Below are 20,226 nucleotides of genomic sequence, written 5' to 3' on the forward strand. Positions count from 1 at the left end.
CTTTTACTAGGGCTGTACAAGTCCCTACGAATGGGACATTTTTTTGCAAAAGCTTCCCTGAAGAGCATGCCTTGGGCTGATTCCCCTGCCTCGTAGTTGTGGAGATCCCCCAGTTTGCTGTCCATTTTCAGCAAAAGGCTGCAACGCCTCTCCGGGAAGAGAGCACAGGTGGCATTACATAGGAAGCATACTTCTCTTTGCGCACAGGTGGTCAGGGTGACTGCGTCTACGGGTTCGGTTGTATCTGGTTGATTCCGCTAAGTGCATTATTTTAGCTAGGAGCCCTGCCATATCCAGGGCTTTGTACTGACAACTCTTCCAGGCTTGGTCAGCGCCTCATCTTACATCTTTCGTGGACTTGGTGAAGCAGGTGACCATATTGGCCTCTGGGAGCTCCAGCCTGGGGCAGTCGGCCCTCATCCTGAACCGCACTTCTCTTTCCAGTGGCTTACGAATAAGTTGCGCCATGTATTTGGCCACTCTTGGTGAGGGTGACCATTCTGTCGACTTTGGGTGTCTAATGCCCTCTGGATAGAACATGTCACCCATGTTGTCCCCTTCCTTCTGATTAACTATGGCCATCTGTGATTTCTTGGGCTCACTGGTTTTGCTGCTATCTTCCACCTTATCCTAATCCGTTAGGACAACATCTCCCTCCTCCTCATCTTCATCAGAGGTCTCCTCACTGTCATCGGCTGCCCCTGTATTATTCACCCCAGGGTAGGGGGTAAGATGTTCGGCACTGCTGCTCTTCCTAGAAAGGCACTCTTCAACTTGCCAAAGGGGTCGGCTACCTCGTAGAGTGTTTGTTGGGTCCCAACTTTCTGACCCAGGAGGGTAGAAGAGTGGGGGCTCTTCCGGGTCTTGTCCTCTCCAATAGACACAACTCTGAAACAGTAAGAGACACCAGTCCACACCACACTCCTCCCTCTCTGAAAGATTCCCAGTGACTGCTTAAGAACACCCACAAAATTCTCCTATACATAGCATAGGTAATCTACTTGCCCGAACTCATTTACCCAATTTTCTTAGAAGTTTAGCTGGGGGCGCTGTTATACGGCTCTGAAGATGGCCGGTGATGATTAGAGCTCTGCAGGTCGCTGGTCTTATCCTGCTAAATAATGCTGCACAGGCACTAAATTGTGGCCAGACGATGCGGCTCCTGTAATGTAAAGAACCATGGATTGTGGATGAAGGCTTGAGTCGGTGCAGGGTGACTCAGAAACGGCGCGAGCGATCATAGCTGAAACAAGGGAGAGCCACGTCCTACCTCCACTAGCGGCGTGAACCCTGGGAAGAAGCAGCGGGTGGAGCTGCAGCAGTCCAGAGGGAGTAGCCATGCCTACCAGGGCAGACCAACCGTGACAAAGTGAGTGACGCGCAAAGCAACAGCAGACCACCGGATGTGTGATCCTGCATTTGGTTCTTGCTGGCTCAGGGCACGGGCTGGATACAGCTTGTTGTGAGGCTGAGGGGAACCCCTTGGCCATTGGCTGTGGGCACTGGCTTGCGTTATGGCTGTGCAGCCCTGAGTCATGGTGGAGCTCCCTGAAGCTGAGCAGAGAGAGAACCGGATTGAGCTGGTGGGATTTACACTACTGCACTGGAAGGAAGCATGAAGCCCTCCTGATTCGAAGAGTTGCCCAAGTGGCCTGTCACATCTGCCTCCACTTTGCAGGCCCGGCCAGGCGCCAAAATCAACATTACACAAATAAACAAGCAGCTGGGCCTGCATCACAGCGGAGCCTCAAATTACTGGATAGACCCCACAGGAGGGGTCTGCAGCTTTTAGTCAGATAAGAAAGTGCTTGTCGTTTCAGAAATGTTAACAAGGCACCACATTGGCGATACCAAACACGCCCGCCCACTGATCCAACATTAACTGCAGAGCATACAATGTGCAGTTATGTAAATAACACTTTTATGAAGCCTTTGGATAAAACGCATTTTAAAGGCAGGTTTTGGCAACAGAAGACTGTACTCCACTGATCTCGTAACCTGACATAATTTAGTCTAACAAAGCCATCACCTATGCAAGATCTTATGTTTTTCCGCACACACCAACAATATACTTTTACCTTTCCTTCCTTACACACTGTCAACTCCCGCTCCCACCACGTTCGTTACATGCATGCAATCACCGACTTCTCATTCCTAGCAAGCTGTTGCATGCCATTTCTTCCACGTGCTGCCTGTCAACTCTTGCATGTTCTTTCAATATCCCTTTTTTATTTTGCGTGTTTCAACTGGCCCAGATTTCCACAAGGTGAGAAAAAGTAATCAATGAGCCATAAAGTAACTCATATGCATCAAAGTCTTTTACACGTCTAATTTACGTCATGTTTCATTTGCAATCATTTGTATGGCAAAGAGGAGAGGCGGAACTTGTGATTCTGCAGCCTCCCTTTCGCTCCACCATGCAAATGCTACAGCACGTGCCCTGGCGTGCTGCAGATACCCACGGGGTCCGCAGGCTTTATCCTCCAGCAAAAAACAGCTAGACCCCATAAGGATCCATTGTAAACGTGGCCTGCCAGGCATACGTGGCAGGCGATATTTACTTCATTTACACGTGGGAGTGCAACAGTGCAGGGCAGAAGGTGGCACACCCCGCCGCATACACGCCTTTAGGCCACCGTTTTACCTGCACTCCGCTGTACAAATGACCCATTTTTGGTAGCGGGGACACGCTTATGTTGAAGTGTTAACGTAACGGTTCACGCCGTCAAATATGCGTGGACTCGAAAATGAGCCCCATTGTGTTCTGCAGTAACACACCAAAATTGTGCAGCTTTAGCTCACTAAATACGACTTATGCAGAGGCGGTGCACGGGAGGAAAGGGTAGAGCTGAACGGTACACTTACATAGATACACGAGCACCTGGAGTCATGAGTGAAGGGAGACAGACGGTAGCGAGCAGAAAAGAGTAAAGGGAAAGCTGAGAGGGAATGTAGTGAGTGAATGGAGGAAAAAAGATGAAGGAAGAGGTGGCGTAGTCTGATGACGCAATTAGCCCTTGTGAGATAGCCACGGCGGAATGACTTTTTGCGGCATACACACTGCTTGGGTGCATGTACCCTCCTCCCCCCTTCGCCACCCTGGGCGGTACAAGTAGAAATAACTGATGGAGTGCATGACTTCCTTCTATTGCTAGACTCTTGGATGAAGAGAGCGAGATGCGTGCAGACAAACGTGCGCAAGTACTGGGGGAACACGCTTTCGATAGCATTGCTAGAGAGCAACAGTGGGAGAAATTGACAACATTGGAGTGCCCGGATGACTTACTGTTGGATACTAAAGATCTGTACACGGGAACGACTCTGCAAATTAGACTCGACCAAAAACATCCCGGCATGTAAGGAATTAAAGCAGGGATGCCCTCTGGCTGCCACATTATTTTACTTTTTCCTTGCCGACCTGCGTGATCTCATGGATTCCCCCCTTCTTGCTCCCCAAAGATCAATGGACACATGATAGGGTGGCTCCTGTATGCCGATGACTTGGTCATCTGAGACAGAACCCAGCAAGGCCTACAGAGGAAATTAGACAACCTTCAACAATACATTGAACAAAATGGCTTACAAATCATGCCAATAAGTCTTAAATAATAATCTTGGAGAACACAAGCAGCCAAAAATTGAAGACCTTGAGCTGGACCCTAAAGAATCATAGAATCTGGACGGTACCATCTATAAAATACCTAGGTGATTTCATAAGTGCAAGTGCATGTGAAACCCTGTGGAAAGAACATCTAGAGAGCAAAATCAAACAACTAACTGCTCAGGGCATCCTAATTGGGTGGAAATATGGAAAATCTTCCCTCCTGCCAATCGTACACTTATATAATCAGAAGGTGACACCAGCCATCACTTATGATGCCGAAGCCTGTCTTGGATTGTCATGGGAAATATGGGATCGTCTTGAAGGAAGGTTCTGGAGACAGATTTTGAACCTCGCAAATGCTATCCCTATAGCAGTGATTAGGCATGAGATCGCTCTGTTACCTTTACAAGTAAGGGGGGTCTAGAAATCTCTACTTCTCTTTGGAACCCTACGCATGTAAAAAGAAAGCTGTGGGCGGATGATTGGAGGGACTCAGAATTAAAAAGAGCTAAGTCCAAGGAACACACACTTTGAAAAAAATCTTTCAGCGTTGTCTAATGTGACAGCATTATATCTTAAAAGGTTCCTGAGTGCAAGACACAGGAATTTGTTCCTTGGATTCCGATTAAATATACTACATACAAAGATCACCTCATGTGAGCGGGCTCAGGAAATGTCAAATGCAGACTGTGTAACGCTTTGCCCTGAGTTGAGATCCTACCGGACTTTGTATTTTTACAACCGTTTGTTCAAGAAACGCAGAGTTGATGCCGAAGCATGGCGGGAGGCCTTGTATTGTGGGGGAAATGCTGGGTTGACCTGTGCTCTGGTAAAATTCTTACAGATTATGTATTTTTTTAATTTAAGGAATTGTAATTCACATAACAATTGGAAGATTTGGAACATGTGTGATGATCATGATCTTGATGGCAAACGTTTGCAACTAAACGCCTAAATAAATAAATAATAAATAAATAAATAATTTCAAGGGGCATTTGGCCCCACAAGTGTACATGATTCAAGCTGGTGTTGGTGTATGATGGGCTCCCCCAAGACACTGCTCACCATTCTGAGAAGCACAGGACAGGAATAGCTGGGTGTCATTTTGGCTCCCCTTTCCCCAATGGTGAGCTTATGGAGCTGGAAATCGTGCTGCCATCCAGCTAACAAGCTTAGGTAGACTTCCTGCAGGGGAGTCACAACGCCTTGTAGTGCTGGTAAACATGAACACCAACTCATTACAGAGAAAGTGGGGGTACAGGCTCAGGGTGCTAACATTAGGGTTCACCCTTTACAGGCTGTACTAGAGTTTCTTCTGCTTTGCTGTTCCAGGAATGTCTGCCTCAGCTGCCATTGCAAACCTCTGGAAGTCCTGGAAGTAGCAGGAAATGCGGCAAACGCAGCCAGAGTCTCATCAGGGCTGCCTGGGTGCTCTATGATGCCAGGTGTGGGGTGTGCCCTATATTGCTGCAGTGTACTGCAACCGTCCTGACAGACCCCCCGCCCCCCCATGCCAGGCCTTTATCAAACATATACACTATCAATCTGTGACATCATGCAGTACACACGAGCCTCAGAAGGGGGAAAAGCATGAGAGGTGTGCACTGGGCAGGTGGCCATAGGTGTGTGTCGCAAGGGGATTTCACGTTAAAGGAAACCTACAAGTTTGCATGTTATCGATGGTAAGCATGGGGAATCCAAAAGTAAACGTGTGATACACCTTTTCATACATTTCTCCGCAGCAATTCGTTATTTCTATTTTGTTTGGGGGAGGAGTATTGAGCACAGAACAGCACATTTCTCTAAGGACGCTATAACTTTGATTAGATCTTTCTTGAGTGGAAGAACTATGAAGGTCTTTTCGCCCTCTGCAGCTGCAGACCCCATACCCATGACTTGCGGTGTTCCACAGGGATCCTGAGTTTCGCCCACACTGTACAACATATTCACCAAGCCCCTTTTCGATGATCTGGACCATCTTGGTATCACCTACACTAACTATGCAGATGATACCCAGATCCTCCTCCCACTTTCAGGGGATTATGACAAGGATTTGGCCTTAGTGAATAGAGTGTACATCATCATCCAGGCATGGATGGCCACGCATGGTCCATGCCTGAATGATGATAAAACAGAACTCAGCAACCTGGGTACCCGTACTAACTTTAATAAAACTGGGACCTGACTACTCCTCATTCATAATCGACAGCAACCGCATTAAGGTAGCACAGGAGGTAAAAACATAAGGTATTTATCTCGATTCTACACTCTCATTCTCCAAACAGGTCAACACACTAGCGTCCTATATGGCCTATACGTGCAAACATATAAGAACAGGTAAGCCATTTCTCTCCAATAACAGCTGTACCATCCTGGCCTGAGCCCTCATCCTGTCCTGCTTGGATTATTGCAACGCCCTGTACATAGGCTCCAACAAATCCATCATTAGAAGAATCCAAACCCTACAAAACAATGCCCTTAGAGTGGCACTAGGCATCTCCAAAAGAAACCACATCTCTGAGAGTAGACGACAGAATAACTGGCTCCGAACCAATGACAAACTCCTTCTAAAAACGTTGTCGCTTACCCATAAATCTCTTAATAACGCTGCGCCTATCTACCTCTCTGAGGGATTCCACAAACAGACATCTATAAGACCCACCAGATTAGCAAACAGGGAACGCTTGTCCATCCCTAAATTTAAACTAACCACGATTGGAGGTAATAGTTTCCCTGTTAAAGCGGCTAAACTATGGAACTCCCTGCCTCCCACACTGAGAATAGACCAGTCCTATCTTAACTTTAGAACCAACACCATCCTGTGGCTGAAAGCCAGTGACCATTAACTCACATGACGTCAACTGAATTGTAACTAACAACGCCCATCCCAAGTTTGCAACCCCTACTTGGTGTTCCTTGTATATAACATTTGTAAATATTTGTACATTTTGCCATTGTAAGAAATGTATTTCACTTCATGACTTAACATATGTTACCCCGTGGGGATATCTATAACATTGTACACAATGCCTGTAATATCTGTAAATGGCAATTTATCTTGCTCTGTAATTTATGTTTCACACTTTTGACTTCCTGTAACTAAGCTTTGCATTGTCTTGTAACTGCTGCGCCCTGATACCTCTGGGTCTGGCGCGCATTATAAATAATAAATAAACAAACAAACATTTATTATCTGCCTACCATTAAGGTAGCAGGGAACTGACATATTTCCTCCTGCAGTTTCGAAGGACAGCAGGGAGTGGTCGCTGCAAATAATTGCTAATCATTTAAGTTGGATTGCTAATCAATTTATTTTTGTTCAGCAATTTCTACTAATCAATTTGGCAAAACGAACTTATGCCTTGAGCCACCCACTAAGGTTCTCGTGTTTTTCTCACAGGTCACAGCCACCCACTAAGGTTCTCGTGTTTTTCTCACAGGTCACAGCCACACACTAAGTTTCTCGTGTGTTTTCAAAGGATGATGCCACCCACTAAAGTTCCCTGGTGTTTTAACAGGGCACAGCCACTGCTAGAATTGGATCTTCCCTGATCCGGGATGCGCCAGACAATGACTCCCCACATCTGGTTCCCAATCTGGGGAAATCCATGTGCACTCGACATTTATTTTAGAATGCTGCAGCATGCATGTTTGTTATAAGCTATGCCGCGGGGCTGGGATTTAGACACTTTCCCACAAGACCACCTGAGGGTTTGAGCAGGAACCCTGTGGAGTCCATTGTTCATATTTCCCTCTACAGGAAATTCTGAAGTACATTTTAGGTTTAAAAGGTGTGCACATTTTATACTTTGCTGACCACGTTATAAGAAATAAGGCTATTTTCCAGGTGTTCATGATTAAAATTCTGTGAGGCTGAAAGGCAAATATTTATGGGTGGGGTGAGTAAAATACTTCCCTATGTGGGATCCCCCAGTAGAAAAGGTCAATTTCCAGCACTGGCCACAGTCCCCCACTAAGGTATTCAGGCATTTCTACAGAGTTCATCCAGCGCTTCAGGTTCTCAGACTCTTTCACATGGTACAGAGCCCAATATATCTCAGGGGCAATGTGCTCGCCTTGGAAGCAAGACCACGCAGAGCAACACAGGTTCGATCCCCGGGCCCACGCTGTGAAACCTCTCGGTATTAAGCGTGTTATAAATATAAAGCTATCCCAGAGATTGCCCGATAAATGTCTCCAGCTCTCCCACACACTCCTGCCATTCTTGCAATTGGGGGAGTGCAGGCCCTCTGCCTGGACTGCCTCAATCCTCCATCTGTGCATAACAGCCTACAGGATGAAAGAGTGGTGGAGATCGATATATCTCCACAGGCTTCCCACCACAACTATGGTGGGAGGTTCTATGTCATATCATTGACAGTCATTTTTACGACAGGTGCTTTCACGAGAGCATTTTTCAGAAAAAAGTAACCGAAATGTATTATTTTTATTTTTGGGGGGGTTCCCTCCAATCCTCCCTACCCCACCTATTTTTAACGGTTCCCGACCCCCCCAACACAATATTTAAATTCGTTTTTTCAGCAAAGTGTTTTTGTAAAAACACCCGCGGAAAAAACGACTGTCGATTAAACAACGTGCTCCAGATCCCCAGAACGAACAGGGTTCCTGCAATACATGCAGAGGTTCCCCCCGTCACCACATAATCTCGTCCAGGGGATCCTGGCCAAAGATACACACTATTGATGGTGGCACACACCCCCAGACGCTTATTAGGGTGGTGCTGGCAAAAGTTTCTTCTTGCAGGCCACAGTTTCCAGTGCCTTGTGGGCCAATTGGCCATGCTCAACACGTGCAAGTGTTTGGTCACACCATGCCTAATTTTGCAGTTGTGCTGCACCCCATCCCTGGCTTGTGATAGGACCCTACTCCTGACCACTATTGGATGGGGCGGTGGTGGAGGCTGCATGTTCGCTAGCCTCTGAGCACAAACGTGCATGCAACATCCTTCCCAGCCAGTGGCGCATGTGGTTCCTGATCGCCGTAGCCCATAGGGCGTGGCCCCCCCTTGCCCCTACCATTCTGGCCCTACTTGATCAGCTTCCCAAAGCCCTTCACTATGCCACAGGGACCAGGCTCCTCTCCCCTGATGATATGATATGGCATTTATAACGCGCCTATACACAAGTGTTTCCTCTAAAGTGGCAGGGTAAAATAGTCCCACAGTATGTACCCGGCGGGATATGTGGAGAAGTGGATTTCAACTCTGCCGGATGCTCCTCCTAGCTTTTCCCCTTTGCCAAGGTAGGAAGTGGCTTCTTCATCACTACCTCTTCCTGTATCTGCCTCTCTTTCTCCTCCCCCTCAGGTAGTTCCATGTCATGCCACGGGACTCGAGACAGGTTTCAAGAATTCCACAATTTGCCAAGAGTCTTGCTAAACCTAATGTAGTACGGAAATACGGCAAAAGACTCCTGCGTTTCCGACCCGATTCATACAGAAGGGCTTGGAAGTTACCTTGGCAACGGTGGAAGCCGTTATCAAGGGGAGGGAGTCGGCGTTCAGGAAGCAAACACTAGTCACATGACTTGCTCTTTTTAAGCTCCGCCCTGTTCTAAGATCAGTGCTTCTGATTGAGCCTTTTTGGTATACTGCTTCGATCTGTGCCTTTTTTGTGATTTCTGCTAACGTTTTTTCGGACCTGCATTTGGATTTCCCTAGTCTGTCTTGGTACCTGGAACTTCTGGTTTTTCGACGTACGGCACTCGTCCCTGGACTCTCTACTTGCCTGCTCCTTGGTTCTGTCGCCGCCCGCTTGTGTTTTTGATTCGGACTGGTATTTGGCTTGCTGTTCTTGACCCCTTGTTTTTTGACGCCTATACGGATTTCAGGTTTTCCTCGTTTGAGTTCCTTTCTTGTGTACTCACTTTTGTTACTACCACGTAATTTTGTACCGATAACTTTCTCATCCCTCGCTTCCTTGCGGGATAGGAGTGTTTCAGCCTCAGCTGCACCGCGGGATAGTATCAGCCTCCGCTGCATCGTGGGAATAGGAGTTCTCAGCCTCAGCTGCACCGCGGGATAGTATCAGCCTCCGCTGCATCGTGGGACTAGGAGTTCTCAGCCTCAGCTGCACCGCTGGATCCTGCCAGCCTCTGCTGCTACGTGGGAGTGTTGTCACCGTGGGAGAGATCTAGTGGAACTATTGCGGTACGGTAACTTGTGCTTCATTTTGTTTACTTTTTGGTTCAGGGAAGTGGGTCACTCCAAACCATACGGGTTAGATAGGAACTTTTCTCTCACGTTTGGCTATCCAAGGGATATTATTACCTCCTCATACTGTTTATCTAACATAGGGGTTTAGGCTATTATTTGTATCATTGATCCCCCAGTTTATTCTGTTCTCACGCAGTGGTTTCTGTTACAGGAAATTCCACGACTACTGACTAGAGTCCTTGTCCTAATAGTTCTGGGTCTTGCCACTAACCTCACAGGTTAGTGTAATAGATATCTTGCTCGAATTTTGTTATAAGAATTCAGGTTATTAATTACTGTATCTTTCTTCACAGCCACAAGGTCTCCAAGGATTCCAGTCTTTCGATTAATCAATCTTTCTGTATGTTCCTTTGTACATTCAGAGAGGTATATTGATAGAAAGAATTCTTCCTCTACACTATGGGGTCAAGTTTGTGAGGAAGAATTCTGACAAAATCAGAAGCCCCATAAATGGAATCTAACGAGACCCTGGCTAATTTGTTTCAGTTAGTGGCAGATTTGGGCACTGACATGGCTAATGCACATGCCACGACCCAACAACAAATCCTGGAAATACAAACGGCCATGCATCCCCCATCCCTTCCGGTTCATCCACCTCCATCCGCTTCGGGTGCAGGTGCTGCAGCCGCACAGGCCGAGGCAGGACCGGTGTACGTTACCTCACAGTTTCCGTTAGCTCCTCCTGAGCGGTTTCATGGGGATCCTAAACACTTCAGGACATTTTTGAATCAATGCCGGTTGCACTACTTATGTCGACCAGGATCTTTCCCTGATTCCGCAACCAAAGCCGCCTTCCTGTTATCCCATCTTGGGGGTACTGCTGCAGCTTGGGCTAACCCTTTATTGGAAGAGGGTAGCCCTCTACTGTTCGACTGTGATGCATTGATTGCAGCCATGGGTAAGGTTTTCGATACACGGTACAAGGCCCAGGTTATGGAGTTGGAGTTGTTAAGTTTACAACAGGGGGATTCAACTCTTCTGGCTTATTTGGCCAAATTTAATCAGCTGGCTGCTGAGACAGGGTGGCCGGATGATAAGAAGGCCTCGCTTTTTTACAAAGGGTTATCCGATTCATTAAAAGATACCCTTGCTTTGGTACCAGTCGTCCCAAACACATTTCCAGGATTGTTGGAACTGGTTCGGCAGATCAATGCCCGCAAGGCCGCTAGAAAGGGTGAGAAAAAGGGGTTACCTCCTCCAGTATCAATTAACCCTATTCCAACTGCAGGAGGACCCGAGCCCATGCAAATTGGAGCGGCCACACGGGGACCCCTCTCTCCAGAAGAGAGGGAAAATAGAAAAAAAAAACATTTATGTTTCTATTGTGGTGCTTCCGATCATCTCCTGAAGGAGTGTACTAAGAAACCCATGAAGAAACAGGGAAACTTGAAAGCTCGACAATAAGAGGAGTCCGTTTGTCGAGCCCTTCCATGTTAATGGACTCCAGTTTGGTAACGCCTTTCACTATGACAGTTATGTTCCTGTTCCCTCCTGGGAAATTGGTTCCAGCTACTGCGGTGCTTGATTCAGGTGCCACAGGAAACTATATTGATTCGCAATATGCCAAAGAGCTAGCTTTACCCATTCTTGCGAAGGACAAACCAGTGGCTGTTAATGCTGTAGATGGTTCTTCCTTGTTGTCTGGCATGGTTACCCATCAAACTATTGACCTAGTTATGGAAACTGGTCAGGGGCATACTGAGACCATTGGATTCGATCTCATTTCAGCTCCACGGCTCAAGTTAATCTTAGGGATTCCCTGGCTTAGAGCACACAATCCAACCATTGATTGGTTCACGAACAATATTGAATTCTTGTCGGAACACTGTGAAAACCAGTGTTGGCAGTCAAAATCTCCAGTAGATAATCCATGTCGTCCGTTTCTGGATGTTACATCCACCATCGGAGCAGTGCTCACAGGGGAACTACCTAAAGAGTATGCTGAATTTCAAGACGTTTTGATGAAGGAAGTGACATGGTTTTACCACCTCATAGACCCTATGACTGCTCCATAGATCTTATTCCCGGATCCAAGATACCTTCCGGGAGGATTTATTCATTGACACACAAGGAGGACCAAGTGCTCAAAGAATACATTGATCAGTCTCTTAAGTCTGGGTTTATTTGTCCTTCTCGGTCTCCCGCGGCTTCCCCCCTATTTTTTGTTCCTAAGAAGGAAGGGGATCTGCGTCCATGTATCGACTACAGGGCTCTGAATCTAATCACTATTAGGAATCAATATCCTATTCCTCTAATCTCTGTCTTGTTGGATCAGCTGGGTTCTTCAGCTATCTTTACCAAATTAGATCTCCGAGGGGCCTACAATTTGGTTAGAATTCGTAGTGGGGATGAATGGAAGACTGCATTCAAAACTAAATATGGCCTTTTTGAATACAGAGTTATGCCATTTGGACTTTGTAATGCCCCTGCTACCTTCCAGTACTTCATAAATGATGTATTTCATGATATGATCGATCAATTCCTTGTTATCTACTTGGATGACATTTTGGTTTACTCAGCTAATTATGATCTTCATGTACAACACGTCACCCAGGTCTTACAACAGCTTCGAGAGAACCATCTGTTTGCTAAATTGGAGAAGTGTATCTTCCATGCCACTGAAGTGGAATTTCTCGGGTATGATATCATGCCCAAGGGAATCCAGATGAGTCAGTCTAAAGTCAAAGCAGTATTAGATTGGCCAATACCTACATCACTTAAAGCTCTCCAATCTTTTTTGGGATTTGCAAACTTCTATAGAAGATTCATTAGTGACTTCTCTACAGTGGCAGCTCCTTTAACTGCTCTCACAAGCAGTAAAAAGTCATTTATATGGGGAGAGGATTGTACTAATGCCTTTGTTAATCTCAAGACGGCGTTTACAACTGCTCCCATTCTTCAACATCCAGATCCTTCTCTTCCTTTTGTGGTTGAAGCCGATGCTTCTGACATAGCTCTGGGTGCTATCTTGTCTCAAGAATGCCCAGATACCCATGGGTTACACCCGGTTGCTTTTCATTCCCGAAAATTAACATCTTATGAAAGCAACTATACCATAACAGAAAAGGAGTTGTTGGCCATCAGGGATGCGTTTATGACCTGGCGACATCATTTATTGGGTTCAGCAATACCAGTCCAGGTATTCAAAGATCACAAGAACTTACTAGCCCTACAATCGATAAAATGTTCCACGGCTCGACATGCCAGGTGGCATGAATTCTTTTCAATGTTTAACTTTACCATAACATACAGACCTGGAGCTTTACACACCAAAGCTGATGCATTATCTCGTATGCATGGTGTTCCTTCTTTGAACCAGCCCGAGAAGCAGTTGCTTCTACCCCATCAGGTGGTATGTGCTTGTACTCTAAAACCCACTCTTCGTTCTGAACTACTGGTTTGGGTGCAGAAAAATCCAGACGAGGTTAAACGATTGAGTCTTGATATCATCAGGGGTCTTCATTATGTCAAAGGTTTGTTATACTTGCCAGATGAGACTATTCGGAAGAAAGCTGTTAGTTGGTGTCATGATTCTAGGGTGGCAGCACATCCTGGTACTAAGAAAACCATGGATCTATTACATCGGTGGTGTTGGTGGCCATCCATGGGTAGAGATGTTACTGAATACATCGCTCGCTGTTATGTTTGCGCCCAGTGTAAAAGTTCCCATGCTAAACCAGTAGGTTTGCTACAATCCATGCCCATACCGGACCAGCCTTGGTATATGATATCTATGGACTTTGTGGGTGAACTACCTTCGGTGTCCGGTTTTGATACTATTTGGGTCATCGACTATTTTACCAAGTTGGCCTTGTTCGTACCTTGTCATGGGATACCTACTGCTCCGGTGTTGGCGGAGTTGTTTCTAAAGAATGTCTTCCGTTTCTTTGGTCTTCCCTCAATTATTATCTCGGATATGGGTTCGCAATTCACCTCTCATTTTTGGAAATCCTTGACTACCTCTTTTGGTATTGATGACAGGTATTCTAGCTCATATCATCCCCAGACGGATGGGCAAACGGAACGTTTGAATTCCACCATGGAGCAATACCTAAGATGTCTGACCCATAAATATCAGGACGACTGGCTCTCAGTCCTCACTATGGCGGAATTTGCGTATAATAATTCTCTGCATTCCCCTACTCAGTCCTCGCACTTTTTTGCCTTATTTGGACGTCATCCTAGGTCTTTGCCATTGTCCCCTGTTTGTCCTGCTAATCATCCCGCAGCGGCCTGTTGCGTGGTGGAAAGTTTGGTGTCGATCCGTAGCCAGGTTAAGCGACATTTGGAACTGGCTCAGGAACGCACCAAACACTATGCTGATGCTCATCGTTCTCCAGCCCCTAGCTATTCTGTGGGTGGGAAGGTGTGGTTATCTACGAAGAATCTGCACTTGCCGGGGAGAAGGGCCCTCTTGCCTCGTTATGTGGGTCCTTATGTGGTCACTGCATTAATCAACCCAGTGACGGTGCGTCTGCGCCTTCCTCTGAAGTGGCGGATACATCCGGTATTCCATGTGTCCCTTCTGAAAGAATTCTACCCAAACACCTCCCTGCCTTCACGTCCACTGCCTCTACAGATACAGGGTGAGGAGGAATATGAGGTTCGCAAGATCCTCTCTACTAAAGTTTCCAAGGGTGTTCGATGGTATTTTGTTGATTGGAAGGGCTATGGGCCGGAAGACCGTACTTGGGAACCCGTGGATCATATCCATGCCCCACGGTTGATTGCTAACTTCTGGGCTTCTCGGAGAGGGGGTATACCTTTTGGGGAGGGTACTGTCATGCCACGGGACTCGAGACAGGTTTCAAGAATTCCACGATTTACCAAGAGTCTTGCTAAACCTAATGTAGTACGGAAATACGGCAAAAGACTCCTGCGTTTCCAACCCGATTCATACAGAAGGGCTTGGAAGTTACCTTGGCAACGGTGGAAGCCGTTGTCAAGGGGAGGGAGTCGGCGTTCAGGAAGCAAACACTAGTCACATGACTTGCTCTTCTTAAGCTCCGCCCTGTTCTAAGATCAGTGCTTCCGATTGAGCCTTTTTGGTATACTGCTTCAATCTGTGCCTTTTTTGTGATTTCTGCTAACGTCTTTTCGGACCTGCATTTGGATTTCCCTAGTCTGTCTTGGTACCTGGAACTTCTGGTTTTTCGACGTACGGCACTCGTCCCTGGACTCTCTACTTGCCTGCTCCTTGGTTCTGTCGCCGCCCGCTTGTGTTTTTGATTCGGACTGGTATTTGGCTTGCTGTTCTTGACCCCTTGTTTTTTGACACCTATACGGATTTCAGGTTTTCCTCGTTTGAGTTCCTTTCTTGTGTACTCACTTTTGTTACTACCACGTAATTTTGTACCGATAACTTTCTCAACCCTCGCTTCCTTGCGGGATAGGAGTGTTTCAGCCTCAGCTGCACCGCGGGATAGTATCAGCCTCCGCTGCATCATGGGAATAGGAGTTCTCAGCCTCAGCTGCACCGGGGGATAGTATCAGCCTCTGCTGCATCATGGGACTAGGAGTTCTCAGCCTCAGCTGCACCGCGGGATCCTGCCAGCCTCCGCTGCTACGTGGGAGTGTTGTCACCGTGGGAGAGATCTAGTGGAACTATTGGGGTACGGTAACTTGTGCTTCATTTTGTTTACTTTTTGGTTCAGGGAAGTGGGTCACTCCAAACCAGGGGCGTTGCTAGGGGGGGGGCTAAGTGGGCTATAGCCCCTGATCTTTTGGTTGTAGCCCCGGATAGAATCTCATGAGCTACAGCCAAAAGACTAGCTAGCCCCCAGTCCCAACAGTTCCGACATCAGCTTAGCCCCGGGTCTTTTCCAGACCTAGCAACTCCCCTGCTCCAAACCATACGGGTTAGATAGGAACTTTTCTCTCACGTTTGGCTATCCAAGGGATATTATTACCTCCTCATACTGTTTATCTAACATAGGGGTTTAGGCTATTATTTGTATCATTGATCCCTCAGTTTATTCTGTTCTCACGCAGTAGTTTCTGTTACAGGAAATTCCACGACTACTGACTAGAGTCCTTGTCCTAATAGTTCTGGGTCTTGCCACTAACCTCACAGGGTAGTGTAATAGATATCTTGCTCGAATTCTGTTATAAGAATTCAGGTTATTAATTACTGTATCTTTCTTCACAGCCACGAGGTCTCCAAGGATTCCAGTCTTTCGATTAATCAATCTTTCTGTATGTTCCTTTGTACATTCAGAGAGGTATATTCATAGAAAGAATTCTTCCTCTACACTACGGGGTCAAGTTTGTGAGGAAGAATTCTGACATTCCAACACCTGCTGTGGCACATCTGCGGGGCGTTCTTCCCCCGTGCCCACCTCGTCCACAGCAGAACCCTCACACTGCTGGGTGGGGACAACTCCCTCCTCCGTGCCCTCACCAAATCAGGACCCAAACCAAACATTTCCTCCGGGGTGCAGGCTGCGCCCACCCCCTCGTCCCGCAAAACCCACATACCTACCTGCTGCTCTAATGCCTCAGGGGTGGGGGGGCATCCACATGAGGCCCTCCATCCCCTGCCTCTGTACATGTCCTCTATAGGGGGCTTCTTTGGTGGCCCTTCCTCTTCTCCCCCTACGGAGGCCTCCACCAGTGCCTCCGCCTCCCCCAGTGAGTTGGAGGATTAGTGGAGCTCTGTGTCCTGGGCCTGCGAAGCAACACTCCCAAAGAGCGTGAGGTTCCCTATCCTCATCAATAAAGGGGGGAATCCTGGCCCCTTCAAGAAAAAATACAACCCCGCCCCCAAGCCTCCTTCCCACTTCACTCCCCAGCGTATCTGCTGGTGCATCATTGCCAATACCACAAAGGCCAAGAACTGCATATGTGTGGACGAGAGAGCCCAAAAAGAGTATGAGAACGGGCACAATTCTAAGTGAACAAAAAAAAGTGCAGAAACAAACGAAACAATCCTACAACCATAACCTACGCTTAAAACCTACTGTGCACAACCACAAGCTATAACTATTAGAATACAATACAATGAAATAAAACCATACACGACAAACACCTCTGCGGGAGAGTGTGTTTTTTTATTTTTTGGGGGCAACAAATAGCTGTGTGAAACTTTTTTTGGGCTTTTAAACTTTTATAATTAGACAAAATGGTATAAGTACAAAAAACAAGCTTACCTTATAGTCTTTTTTTATGGGAAACTAACACAAGACACTAACACACCCTGAAGAAACAGTTAGACAAAGGTGAACAGATTAACAATCAGAAAACACTTCTTCAAGCTCCTCAAAAGACTTCTCAAAACTTTCCCAAAATAACAACCACGCCCCCCCCCCAAATTTGAGTCTGCCCTGTGCAACACCTTCTGTCACAAGCAGTGCTTTAAGTGGGGTAAGAAATAGAGGGGGCCCTCATTCAGGGGCGTGGCTTGCATGATGGGCGTGGTCTAAGACTTGATGGGTGTAGCCACTAAGTGCATATCCACACTGTCTGCTTGTTACAAACTAATTAGATAAATCACTCGGCACACACTGCATAAATAAATAAACCGGGTACTGTATCTCCTTTGTTCCCCTCTTTACACTGCTTCTTTTCACCACTTTTTGTTTTGCTCCTGGAACAAACCTGGTTTATTTATTTATACATTGTTTGTCGGATTCGTGTATCCAACAAACAACGCATAAATAAATAAATTAACCGCGTTGTGCAGAGCGGGAACAGCCCACGACCCGGCTCATTTATTTATTTAGTCATTGTTTGTCGGATACGTGTGTTTGTCGGATGCGTGTATCCGACAAACTATATATAAATAAACCGGGTCCGTTTAATCGTGGGATCTGTGGTCGAGTCTGCAGCACACAGCCTCCAGGTGACCTGGGGCGAGGTTGCAGGCATGATTCTGCCCACAGGCAACAAATGGACTGTAACTTCGTCTCCTGCCCCTCGTGAGGGGTCAGGAGAGGAGGTTACAGTTTGGAGATGCCGCAGTGTTTCCTGCAGGCAGCTGTGACTGACGGAAGTGCCAGCTGCCACAGCATCGCTCGCCGCTGTGACTGGCTGGCACTTCTGTCAGTCACAGGTGCCTGTTTCAGTCATGGTGGCGGACTCATCTCCCGTCGCGGCGGTGGTGGGATAATGACCCGCCGCAGTGTGGTTGGACCGGGGCCCCCAGGGCCCCAGCACAGCCTCACTTTTTGGAGACTGCCGAACAACAAATCATCACGTGAGGCCCAGAAGCTCGTCTTAAGTTTGTGTGGGGTTCTTCTGCATCTCAAAACATCTCATTCTCGCATTAGGGACAAATCTTCTCAAAAATGTTTCAGCTAAAGCAGTTTAAACAAGTTCGTCCATGTCTACTTGACATTCCCATTTTTTTGCAGACATTACATTTGATTTACTTTTGGAGGGGGTGTGTGTACCTTAATGTTGGCATTCCCAAAGTGTGTGTCCTTTAACTTTTCAGAGATAAGCAACCGTAACTTTTTTTTAACCTGTTTTTTTCCACAAATCCTTCAAAATGTCCTAAAGCTGCTAAATATGATCACTTGCTCGATGAAACAAAATCTTACAAAGTGGAGTCTGGAAGGTTTTGAAATAAAGACTTGAAAAGACTTGTGCACGGCAATCATAACACTCTCACAGTTTTAGATAGCTGCATCACATGGCAGGCTGCAATACCTATATAGAAGGCTGTATATAACGTTCTAATTGCAGGCTAGCAGAGAGAGAGAGAGAGGGAGAGGGAGAGGGAGAGAGGTAGAGAGAGGTAGAGAGAGGGAGAGAGAGAGAGAGAGAGAGAGAGAGAGAGAGAGAGAGTTGGGAGCTCCTTCCGCCCTGCAGAGTTAAACAATTAAAGGCTGTAGCTGTCAAAATGCACACGCAGTGTCCTGGACTGCAGCAAACACGCCTGACAAACAGGATGTCGGCGGGCAGGATTGGTCCGGTCACTCTCCGTGATATATGGCACTTGACCAGCAGGTCAGGAACAGCTGCCATTGTCCAACTGTGTATGCCGTCTTTGAACGTGTTTGCTGGTAGCGTCTTGTGCCTTTCCACTAAGCTGCTAAATGACCTTTTTCTGTCACTTTAGAGGGCAATGCATACCCCTCCCTGCCCACTCCCAAATGAACAGCTGCAAGGGCAGCTTAAAATAGAAGACACTTAGCCCTGGCGGCTCAGGATGTGAGGCGGCCACCTGACCACGAGTTTACTTTGGCGAAAATGAGACCAAACGACCCCTGACTGACACGAAAGTACAAGATTTACCTTGGATTGACCTTGAGGAGAAAATGCTCGATTCTTCAGCACGGTCTCATGTGTTTTAGCAGCTTGCAGGACGTTTTGATTGAGGTGGGGTCCTTCCCACCTCTCTGCCCTTTCAATTAACAGCGGGGAGTGGCCAGAGCGCCGGTGTTATTTTTGTCTCGTGGCTCGCCTTATCTGTAATGAGCATGCTTCGTGTCTACCATATCTGTTATCCCCAAGGGAGCATGTGTGTGTGTTGCGTTGGTGGTTGACTGAGGGTCTGATTCTGAGCTGTGCTAATTATAGCGTTGAAATCCGACCCCAAGGCCGGGTTTAGGATTTGCGGGGCCAAGAGGACAAATTAAGTGCAGGCCCCTTAATTTGCATTTGATAACATCACCGAAAGTGACCTCACACGAAGTGACATCACAAGATAATGACTACTATGTATGTAGGCAGCAGCAAAAACACGGTAATCAGAGAGAATTTCCAATAACTACACTAGCAAAGTATAAAAGGTGCCCACCTTTTAAGACAAACAATTTATAATGAAATAATCGAAAGAAAATAAAATCCAAATAGGAGACGTCTGCTATAATGGCACTTTTATGTGTTCTTGTGTGTAAGCGTCTGCATTGAAAACACAACAGCCTGGTGTGAAATCCTAGTAGCTGAACATTTGACCAAGCACATTTCTTTTAATGCTGGCCTCAAAAAACATGGTTGTGTCTATCCATTGAAAAAAGTGGGCGGACGCTGCCCACCCACATGTATTGACTTGTGCCCTGAAAATCAGTACAGGGCCAGAACCAGAGAAAATATCCCTTCCAGGATGACAACCTCTCTTGTCATCTTGGTAAATATTCGTGGCTCACTTGTAGGCTTCATATTTAATGTGAGGACAATGTTACATTCTACTTAAACGCTTTTTGGCTTGGGAAATATAAACATGTGGAAATAAGGCGAATAGCTAAAACGGTTTTGTGCAGTCTGTTCCATTTTGCTGGAGGAAGGCACAAATTTTAGGTAGCTAACTGCTGCTTTGCATGTGCTTACAAAATAAAAATGACCCTTTGCATTTCTTAAGACAACAATGGTCTCTTAAAAAGGCCTTCAATAGTAAATTGCACGCGATTTAAATGCTCTGCTTTAAGAAAGAAAGTGATCAGCAG

General features: G+C 46.6%; 1 protein-coding gene across 1 annotated transcript in view; it reads right to left on the reverse strand.

Moving 5' to 3' along the window:
• The window catches only part of LOC138467890 (UTP--glucose-1-phosphate uridylyltransferase), an 839,807-nt gene extending 820,613 nt beyond the window's left edge, over window positions 1-19,194 (reverse strand). Inside the window, exon 1 of the mRNA XM_069608192.1 lies at window positions 19,076-19,194. The gene's annotated coding sequence lies outside the window, so the exon portion shown is untranslated. The remainder of the gene's footprint in view (window positions 1-19,075) is intronic.
• Between the last annotated feature and the right edge of the window lie 1,032 nt (window positions 19,195-20,226).

This window comes from Ambystoma mexicanum, chromosome 4q (assembly GCF_040938575.1).
Source record: "Ambystoma mexicanum isolate Mex_15411 chromosome 4q, UKY_AmexF1_1, whole genome shotgun sequence".
Classification (NCBI taxonomy): Eukaryota; Metazoa; Chordata; class Amphibia; order Caudata; family Ambystomatidae; genus Ambystoma; species Ambystoma mexicanum.